This window comes from Arachis duranensis, chromosome 3 (assembly GCF_000817695.3).
Source record: "Arachis duranensis cultivar V14167 chromosome 3, aradu.V14167.gnm2.J7QH, whole genome shotgun sequence".
In the NCBI taxonomy this organism is placed as follows: Eukaryota; Viridiplantae; Streptophyta; class Magnoliopsida; order Fabales; family Fabaceae; genus Arachis; species Arachis duranensis.
In genome coordinates this window covers 21842944-21854092 of record NC_029774.3, presented here as the reverse complement: position 1 = coordinate 21854092, position 11149 = coordinate 21842944, and the positions used below count along the sequence as shown (strand labels likewise).

Below are 11149 nucleotides of genomic sequence, written 5' to 3'. Positions count from 1 at the left end.
GCAGTCGCGTTCCAGCGCTATTTCTCTTTCAATCTCTTCAATTTCCTTTGGTTGTCTCTGCCATCGCTACCTAGGTGCTGCCATTGCTGCATAGCTTTGTGTAATCATTGCCGTTATTATCAATTCAAGTAATAAGGTTTGACATCCTTTTCTCAAACTCAATTAATTTACAAAAAAAATTCATATCATTGGCAATTCTGGATATATCCCTAAACCCTTCATTTTTGCTATCCCTAAATCCTTTTCTTCGTCGTTTCTGTTATAGTTATTCATTATTAATTACGCCAATTTCTTTTCATATTAAGAAAATGTCTACCAATATTGAAGTTATATCTAGTGTTAATGAGTACGATGGAACTGAATCCCCTATTGAACAATTATTTACCGATAGTGATGAAGAATATGATGTTAATAAGGATCAATGCGTAGAGAGTTATTTGGATGATGAGGAGTGGAATGAGGATGACTACACTTCAGAGGAAGAAAGTGAAGTAGAAGTTAACATAGAGAATGAAGGTGAGATAATGAAAAAATTAGTCTAAAAAAGTTTATGATATTTGTTGACGTACATGAGTTCAGGAGTGTATTGAGAGATTACATAATTCAAGAGAATTTTGATATAATAAGAGTGAAAAATGCACTATTTATTTGATGTTGCAGGGTTAGATTTAGCTAACTTTACAACAAATATATGTTTATTAATAGCTTTTGTAAAAGCAAAAAATTAAAATGTACTATTTATTTGATGTTGCAGGATATTAGGAAAGATAAACTTCTTAGAAAGCATTCTTCAAATTTGACGATTCAATGAGTATTTAGAAGTTTCAAGAGTTGGGTATTGGAAATTGCAGCTTGTACAAGGGACAATACACCAACATAAAAATATATTCTATTATGCACAATGCTCTTTATTTAGATTAAGAAACTTACTTTGTAGGGATGTGAAGGAATGAGATGTTGATTTTTTAAATTTGGGATTTATTCATCTCGACTTGTTTTTAAATTTTGATAAAGTTGTTAATAAATTTCAATAGTTTTATGAAACAAATTATTTATCAATATTAATTGTTATACATATTAGCAGTGGTAAGATTTTTTATTTAATGTTAAAATAATAGTAAAATATAAAAATAATTATTAACGAAAATTTTGGTAAAATCACAATTTAATAATTAAAAAATTATTGAAGGGTATATTAGAAAAAATAATTTAATTATTAATTTTTTAAAAATATTTTAGTAAAAATATAATTTAATCAATAAAAAAATAATTTATTAAAGGGTATTTTAGTAAGAAAAATTTTATGATAAAAAATAAAATTTTTGCTAATGGATATTTTTTTAAAAAATAATTTATTTTTTCTTAAAAAATGGAAAAAATTAATATTAGTTAACACAAAACATTTAAAATGGATTGAAGAAGTTTTTTAAAAGTTAGAAGGGAGGAGAATGTACATTTATAAAATAGAGGGAAAGCCATTCGAAAGAGTAGAACTGTCGCGAGCGAGTTCAAATACGCGCCTCTATGGCTAAAAATTACTCCTTTAGGCCTTGATGTGGTGCCAGAGGTGTAATTAATACTTATAGGATCCATTTCACTCTTTGGCCTAACTATTTCAAACCCTTTTTCACCATTTGCTAGTAGCATCTCATACTCATAACTAATTGAAGAAGTGTCAATTGTTGATTCAGAAATAAAGTCAGCAATTAGGACTAGAATTGATAATTTTGATGATGTTCTTTTGCATAGCAGGTCCAATGCATTGTGCACGACTTCAAGTAGTTGGTAGTCTACAAAGAGGATCTTAGCTTGTGAATGCTCCAGCAGGACTGAAACCATGGATGCATCGAGGCGCGAATTCAAGGTGCAGATAATGGATCCAGCCATTGGGACTGCAAATGCAGCTCATACATTGCTGGAACATTAGGTGATAATGTTGCAACCTGTTTCAAAACAACATTGAATATACAATAGCATCATTGATTGAATCCATTCACCTTAAAGAATTTAAGGATGCTTCCTAATATTTTTCTTATTACAAGTTTCAAACACTTTTGATGTGTCTCACCCCATTTATACTCAAAAGAACAATAAACAAGTGATGTTCTCTCCCCGCAAAAGCTTGCTACTCTCTCCAAGAACCTTATTGGGGTCAGAGGAACAAGATTTGTAGAATAGTGGAATAGACCTTCCATTGATTCGCATGATCCTTGATCCTTATGATCTTTGAAAAAGTTGCAAAATTTAAGTGATCTAAGAAGTTAATATGGGCATTCTGTCCTGCAAATTAGCTTACATAAATCATATTAAAATATGGAACTGCAAACAAATAATTTGTTTTAATTTATAGCAAAGCCAACAGGAAGAAAATTGAAATTTCAAAACATACAAAGATTGCAAAGGCAACTTAAAAAAAATCCAATAACTTAAAATTAATGACATGAGGAACATAAAAATTGAAAGTTGAAACAGCACTGCAAAGAGGAGGTTACCGTGTTGGTGGGCGTCCGTTGTGGCGAGCAGGGTCGCAAGCGCGGTGGCGAGTAGGGAGGAGGCCATTGGGCAACTGGGGTGGCGAGCGTGCCTTCGATGAAGGGGCGGCGCGACGATGCTGCAGCCGTTGGGCCACGGCGGGTAGAGGACGACATGAGGAAGGACGCGCCCACTGAGACACGGTTGAGGAAAGCGACGGGAGGGCCGGGGGTGCAGCGCGATGGAGGACGGTGAGGCAAGGGAGAAAGAGGCAACGCTGGCACTGAGTAAAGTGGTGTTCTCAACGAGATAACATCGGCGCTGAGGAAGGAAGCAGATGAAGAAGAATAAGAAATAGGCACAACGCAAATAGAGTAAGGTTTAGAGATGGATGGAAGCAAAATAAAATTAGGGTAAATTTTGAACAGAATTATTCAAATTCTAATTTTTTAAATTTTTTAATTATTTATTCAATAGTTGGTAATAGTTGGCAGACTTAAATCTTGGCAACGTATACTTTTCTTAAATTGATCGTCTATGTTTGAGCGAAATCCTGTTTTGGTTCTTAAAGTTTAAAATGTCTTATTTGAATCTAAAAATGGTTCATTTAGTTTCAATGTAGTCATATCGTGAGGTCAAAGTTAAATAATTAACGGAATGTCCCATATAACAGCAGTACAAGAATAAGATCGATAATCTGGAGAACAAGTACAAATTCCAGAAGCACAAAATCAACCGTGAATGTATCAATACATTTATTTATTATTTTTCTTACAATTTAAATGAATTATTTTCTATAGAACTAAGAAAAATGATAAATAAATGTATTGATGCATTAACGGTTGATTTTGTGCCTTTGGAGCTTATACTTATTTTTCAGATTATCGACCTTATTCTTGTACTGCTGTCATGTAGGACATTTCGTTAATTATTTAACTTTGACCTCACAGCAGGACTATATTGAAGGTAAATGAAACTTTTTTGGATTCAAATAGGACATTTTAAACCTTAAAGACCAAAACAGGATTACGTCCAAAAATAGGGGACTAATTTAGTACTTTACCTAAAAAAAATTGAGGTGGCTAAAGAGATTAATCAATTGTCATCACTATTGGTCTATTGCTAGCAGATTGGGATGACAAAATTTTCTGAGGCGTGGAGATCTCTGCAGAGACCGTTTCGAATGGGGATCTGATTGTGGAATTTTTTTTTCCATAGAGCTAGAAATGGAGGATAAAATTTTTTCGAGGTAGACGTGAAGATTCAAACGGGGATTCCCGTCCCATCTCTGTTAATCCCCGAAATTCATAAATTTACTTAATTATCATCAGGGACGGATCCAGAAATCTAACTATAGAGGGGCCAAAAATTAAAATTTTATATAATCAAATATAATGTCATATATTTGATAATATATATAATTATAATTAAGTTTTTAATTAAAAAAATAATAAATTTTTTATGATTTTACATCTAATAAAATATAAAATTATCTATTTTTAAATATTTTGTTAATTAATTTATTTTAGTAAGTATTTATATGCTGCGAATTAAATTTTTATGTTTTATATCATTATAAAATATGACATAAAATAATATAAATTAATCTCACTAACAATTTTGTTATGTGAATTTAAAATATACAAAAATATTTTTATATAATAATAGAGGTAAAAAGGTAATAAAAAATAATAAAAAAGAAACAACTAAATTGCCAACTAAAAAAAGAATAATATTATTATAAATAATATTAAAGTATTTTTTATATGATTATAGAAGTTAAATTAAAATTAATTTAAAAAAATAAATATAAAAAAACTTTAAACAAATAAAAAATACAAATAATATAAATGTATGTTAAATAATAAAAAATACAAATAATACAAATAATATAAAAATACAAATAATATAATCCATCCAATTTCTCTGCAGTCACCTCCTCACCACTCTTCCTTTTTACGGTGTTACTCCTCACCAAGCCATTATTTTCACCACGTCATTCTCCCTATTCGCGGCGTTCTTTCTCCTTTTTGAGGGTGGGGTTCGTTCTCCTTTTTGCAATTTTTGTTGTGTCCCCATCTCGTCCACTACTTTATGTTTTGGTTCACCGTGACCGTCCTGTCGTTTTAGACTTTTATATAAAATTTTGTTATTTTTGTATAAAATAGATATTTATAACTCTATTCTTATAAAAATGAATGATTAATCAAAATTATCAAAGATATAGAGAATAAAATTTCTATAAAAAATGAGATCTGTAAAAAATAGAAATAAAGAACACTATTTTTTCACAGCAAAAACATGAACGAAAATAAAAAACAAATTTAAAGACAAAAATAAAAAGCAGGGAGATATTTTTTGCCCCCATCTTACCCCTGTCGTTCCTACAATCCTACAGCAGAAGATATGTTGAAGAGAAAGAAAGATATTTTTTTGTCTTATATAGAATAATAATATAGGTTATATGATATATGTAACGAAATTAAATTAGTTTATTATTATTAAAATTTAATTTTAATAACTGCCAACTAATCACGATTTGCATAATATGCGAGATATGGCCAAAATCATTGAACAATGGAGAGGAGGATGTTCTACACCTTTGGTATATTCCAAAGTAGAAGGCAAATTCAGTTTGTAAGAGTTAAATAGAGCATTTATGAACATAATATTCTTGCTTTATGTGTAAGGATATCTTCGTGTGAATACATGTAAAGTCTCACATTAATTGGAGAAGGAAACAAAATATATTTTATAAAAATGTAGATCTACAATTCAGTTGAGCTGTGTTATAATATATAATAGAATTTTCGTTGCAAAATGGTGATATATGAAGGAAAGTGAGGATTATAGGTAGTATTAAATTCATCAACTACTTCAACTCAAAATAAAAGTAATAAAGTTTTTAATTAACCCAAACAAGATTTTCTAATCCAATAATAATAAAAAGATGTTATCTCACATTCTATACTTTATTCATTCTTTTAGAAACAAATTCAGTTATGGTGATTCACTACTTTAGCCAACTATTAAAATCTTTTTATGGATTATGTAAAGTTTATAAATTTAGTTGTTATAATCAATACTCATATATATCATATATGTTACACATTCAAGCATTATTATCATCTAAATTCAATTAAATAGACTCAACACCAGCAAAAATTACTCTCATTAAAAAAGTGTGATTACACGCGCAGGACTTTACGTTATCATCGTCGTCATCTTTTTCTTCTTTGCATTCCTACTTCTCCTCTTTCTCCTTCTTTCACATGTTTTCTCCACATTGTCATTCTTTTGTTGCTACTGTTGCATTTTTTTCCTCCTCCTCTCCTTGGTGATTTTGCAGCATTATGTATATTTTCTTTTTCTTTGTTTAATTTTTTTCTCTTTTTCTTGATTTTATTTCTCTCAAGAGAGTGAAATAAGAAGAATTATAACAAAATAAAATAATAAGAAGAAGAAGCAGTAAAGGATGAAGGGGAAGAGTTTTGAATTATGCAGAAAAAGGAGACCAAATGTACCTTAATTTACTCATAAATAAACCGAAAATACGTCCAAAATGAACTGAAAATTAAATTTCGAATGAACTGAAATTACTTAATGATGACGATACGCAAACTAACAAACTCGTTTCAAAACAAGCATAGACCAAGTGTAGCTTATTTAAATCCAGAATGAACCGAAATTACTTAATGATTACATTCGAAAATAAGCACACAAACAAAATTGAATTTCGAATGAACCAAAATTACATCCAGAATGAACCGAAAATTAAATTCCGAATGAACCAAAATTACTTAATGATGACGATACACAAATAAACTCGTTTCAAAACAAGCACAGACCAAGTGCACCTTATTTAAAGTCATAATGAACCGAAATTACTTAATGATTGTGTTAAAAAACAAGCACACAAATAAAATTAAATCATGAACAAAATCACATCCAAATCCATCAAATGATTTGGCAGCATTATACATTTCTTCTTCTTTGTTTAATTTTTTAATATTTTTATTATTGTTAAAATAATAAAATAAGAAGAATTATGAGAAAGAAAAACAAAAAGGAGAAGATGAACAAGAAAAGAAGAAGAAGTACATGATGAGGAGTTTTGAGGAGTTTTTAATTATTGTTTCTTATTTTTTGTTTGATTTTTCTTCTCTTTTTCTTCTCTTTTTCTTGGTTTTATTCCTCTCAAGATAGGATGTGAGGAAGAAGAATTTTGAATTGTAGAACAACAAAACCAAATGCATCTTAATTTACTCAGAAATGAACCGAAATTACATCCAAAATAAATTGAAGATTAAATTCTGAATGAATTGAAATAACTTAATGATGATGATATACAAACAAACTCGTTTTAAAACAAGTACAGACCAAGTGCACCTTATTTAAATCTAGAATGAACCGAATTTACTTAATGAATGTGTTCAAAAACAAGCACACAAACAAAATTGAATGATAAAAAATTCACTCATAAATGAATTAAAATTACATTCAGAATGAATCGAAAATAAATTCCGAATGAACCGAAATTACTTAATAACGACGATATACAAACAAACTCATTTCAAAACAAGCACAGACCAAGTGCATCTTATTTAAATCCAGAATAAACCGAGTTTACTTAATGATTGTGTTCGAAAACAAGCACACAAACAAAATTGAATGATCAGAAATTCAATCAGAAATGAACCGAAATTACATTCTGAATGAACCAAAAATTAAATTCCAAATGAACCAAAATTACTTAATGATGACGATACACAAACAAACTCGTTTCAAAACAAGCACAGACCAAGTGCACCTTATTTAAATCTAGAATGAACCGAATTTACTTAATGATTGTGTTCGAAAACAAGCATACAAACAAAATTGAATGATAAAAAATTCACTCAAAAATGAACCGAAATTACATTTAGAATGAACCAAAAATTAAATTCTGAATGAACCAAAATTACTTAATGATGACGATACACAAAAAAACTCGTTTCAAAACAAGCACAGACCAAATCAATTTTGAACAAAAACACATCCAAATCAACTTTGGATCAGACAATGTCATCAACATGACACAAATTTGATGATAATGGTAACAATAATGATGATAGCGATAACGCGATACGTATTAGAAGAAGACGACGACGATGATGATGACGACGACGACGACGACGATGATGATGATGATGATGGTGAAGGAGAAGGATGAAAAGAAAGGAAGAGGAGAAGAAGAAGAAGAAGACGTAGTATCAAGGATGAAGAAGAATGTGCGACCATGAATTTGAAAGAAAGAAAGAAAGAAAGAAGAAGAAGAAGAAGAAGAAGAAAGTATGAAAAAGAAGCACGTAAATCTAAAAGACTTGGTTGGTAAAATCACTTAGATGTGGAGTTTTAATCTAGCAGGACGATGTACTCTTATTCAATCTATATTATCAACCATTCCTAGTCACTGTATTATGCAGACTATAAAGATTCTAACTACCAGATGCTCTAAAATTACCAACTCTTTCTTATGAAGCTTGCTTGGGGGCTAATCTATAATAGAAAGGCACTTTGGATAAAAGTCATGCGAGCGAAGTATGCTGGTGGAGATGATACAATTCCGAAGGTAAAGAGGAAGGCCAGCAACTCGAATGCATGGATTGGTATCTTGAAAGTTTGAGATAAATTCAAAGAAAACCTAATATGGAGGATAAGTGATGGGAAGAATACCTACTTTTGGGATGATCACTAGATCCCAGATATTTCCAATTTAAAGGAGCATGCACTAATTGACCTTAATAGGGAGAAACTCGGTGAGCGGGTTTGTAACTATACAAATCATTCTAGGGTCTTAGAACTGGGAAGCTCTCTCCCAAATTCTATCGCAGGAGATCGTTGACCACATTCAGGTTCTAAAAGCTCCTAATCCAACTATTGAAGAAGATGTTATTGCGTGGCTACCAGCAGCAGATGATATTTTCACAGTAAAATCAGCCTATGATGCCTATTTCAAAAATAGTAAAAATACAAACAAAATTTATAAGCAACTTTAGAAGATCGAGTTATCTCAAAGAATCAAATCCTTTAGCTGTTCATGATGCATGAGGTGCTTTTAACAAATAGCAAAAGGAAGAACAAGAATCTCACAGAAGATAGCAGTTGCCCTAGAGGTTGCGGAGAAGAAGAGACGTTGCTCTATGTCCTATGGGACTACACCTACATCCGTATGACTTGGATTATCATCATAAATAGAGACGCACATGATATATTTTTCAATCAATCCTTTTAAGATTGGCTAAGAACGAATCTTACCCTGGTCTCTCAAAGGCAGTATGAGACTCCCTGTCCCATAATCTTTGTAACAGCTTGTAACACAGCTTGGAGATGCCAAAATAACTTCATCTTCAAGAATGAGAACCTACAAAATAGACAATTACACCAGATGATACGAAAATTGGCTGAGTATTACAATTTTATCATGAGGATTACAAAGCATAGTAGTCGTATTCTCAAGGTTATCAGAGATAAGCTTGTATGATGGGAACCACCAAATTGGGGCTGGGCCAAGCTTAATATCGATGGTTCGGTCCTACAACCCGGTCATAAAGGAGCTTGCGGTGGCCTTATTAGAGATTGGAGAGGTCGCACTATTGTAGGCTTTAGTATGAATATAGGAGTTTGCACCATAACCCAAGCAGAACTTTGGGGTTTTAACTTTTAATGTTGGGGTTAAGCTGGCTAAGAAATTGGGCATTAGCAAGATAGTGGTGGAAACAGACTCATAATGTGCGTTGTCACTGATTTAGAAAGCGTGTAGGAAAAACATGGAAGCTCGTCCTTGATTCAATCCATTCAAGACTTTCTGGTAAAATTCGAGAGAATTGATGAAGGTTTTGGTAGGCTTAGAGAAGGGGATCGAATTTATGCCTTCCTTTGAGTTGCAGTTATGACCTTTTAAAAAAACTTTCAATTCTGATTTTGTTTGTACTCAGCAGCGGAAATTTATGAGACAATTTATTTTTGTCTCATGAATATCAGAAAACAGAACACAGCAGAGAAGAGAAAAGCTAACACCAGCATGTATCCTGGTTTGGTTGCCTTGTGTCATGCAACTTACGTCCAGTCTCCTCCACAACAATAGAGAAATTTTCACTATAGTTAAAAGTATTACATACACCAATTCCACAGGATTGACCCAATCCTTTCACACTCAAGTTCTAACCTAACTTGACATTGGCTATGCTAATATCTAACTATTTATTCTTAGTGCTAACCGCCTAACCCAACTAAGAAAGGGATACCTCACAGGTACAAGATACAAGACATAGACATACCTAAAAAAATCTGAAAATAACTCTAGGTTTTTTTCTCAAGTATATCACTCAGCCTTTTTCCACTCATGGCTTTTACTTGAGCTCTCTCAATATGCATTTTCACACAAGAAATTACAAAAAGATAAATATAGAAAAGTACATCACAATCTGTAAAACATGAAGGAGATTGACTTCATCAACAGCCTCTTCGCTATGTGTAAAACCAGATTTGCAAACCTCAGATACAGTTCTTCAGTATTGGCCGAATGCTTCTTTGAAAGAAAGCATTATCCAAGTAGAGGAACTTCTTTGCCGAACACAACTCTCAAACTCTGGTTTTCTCTCCTTACCTCTGAAGGAACAGAAAGCTTCTTTTTATCTCCTTGCATGTAGCTTGATTGTTCTTCCAAGGTCAACTTCTTGAGCCTTGAGCTTCACCAACCCACTGTCTCACTTTTTTTCATTAATCCTCACAATGAAAACTTTGCTTCTGACTTCTTATCTTGACCGAAAGCCACATTATCAGCAAAAAAGATTTCTTCAATGGTAAATCCAGATCTTGACCATTGAAACAGAACTTGGTCCCCAAGTATCACTTGTGACCGTAGATACATAGTAGTGAGGAACAGAAATCCTCTTTTCCATATAGCTCAAAACGGAGTGACAGATAGTTGAAGATGAAGAGAAGAAAGTGTGATGCATGTAAAAGGAAATGGGTTACCTTTAACCCAAGCTTGATTTGGTTTGAACATGCTGATTAGACATTTGCCTTTCAAGCTTAATCTCTCCCCATTTTGCTTCTTTGGTAATTAGCTTAGGGAAGAAACTCTCTCTCTCTCTCTCTTTCTCACTTTTCTGTGATTTGACTGAGACAGAGGAAAAGAAGGACATTGCTTTGGAAGTGAGATCAAGTTGGAGGGATTTTAAATCAAATTGGGTTTGGATTAGATATCCATTAAACAACCTGTTTGGTCCATCTGTCTTCTTTCTTTGTTTTTCTTTTGGGTTTTCTTTGCTTTATAGCCTGCCAGCCTTGTATCTTGATTCCATTCAGTTTGGGCTGCTTGCTTTTATTTTAGTTTTGGCCTTCATCAATAATTAATTAGCAACATATACTAATCAACATTAATTATTTATTTTACCCAAAAATAATATTTGTAATCACTAATTAATTTAGTTAATTTCTTAACTCAACAATTGATGTAAGGCACATATTCAAAGAGGCACATTTTGCGCTGATTTCCTTGTAAAAATTGGGTAAGATCATCCTCAAAGAATCCAGTTCTTCGAAAAACCTTTTCCGTCATTGCAGCACCGACTTCATTGCAAATACTTATGGAATGAAGTTTATTAAACCTGTTATGATATAGTCTTTAGCC

The 11149-nt window shown here is 32.0% G+C and overlaps 1 pseudogene; it reads right to left on the bottom strand.

Moving 5' to 3' along the window:
• Positions 1 to 804: 804 nt before the first annotated feature.
• On the bottom strand, positions 805 to 2648 carry LOC107478217 (isovalerate--CoA ligase AAE2-like; annotated as a pseudogene).
• Positions 2649 to 11149: the final 8501 nt, after the last annotated feature.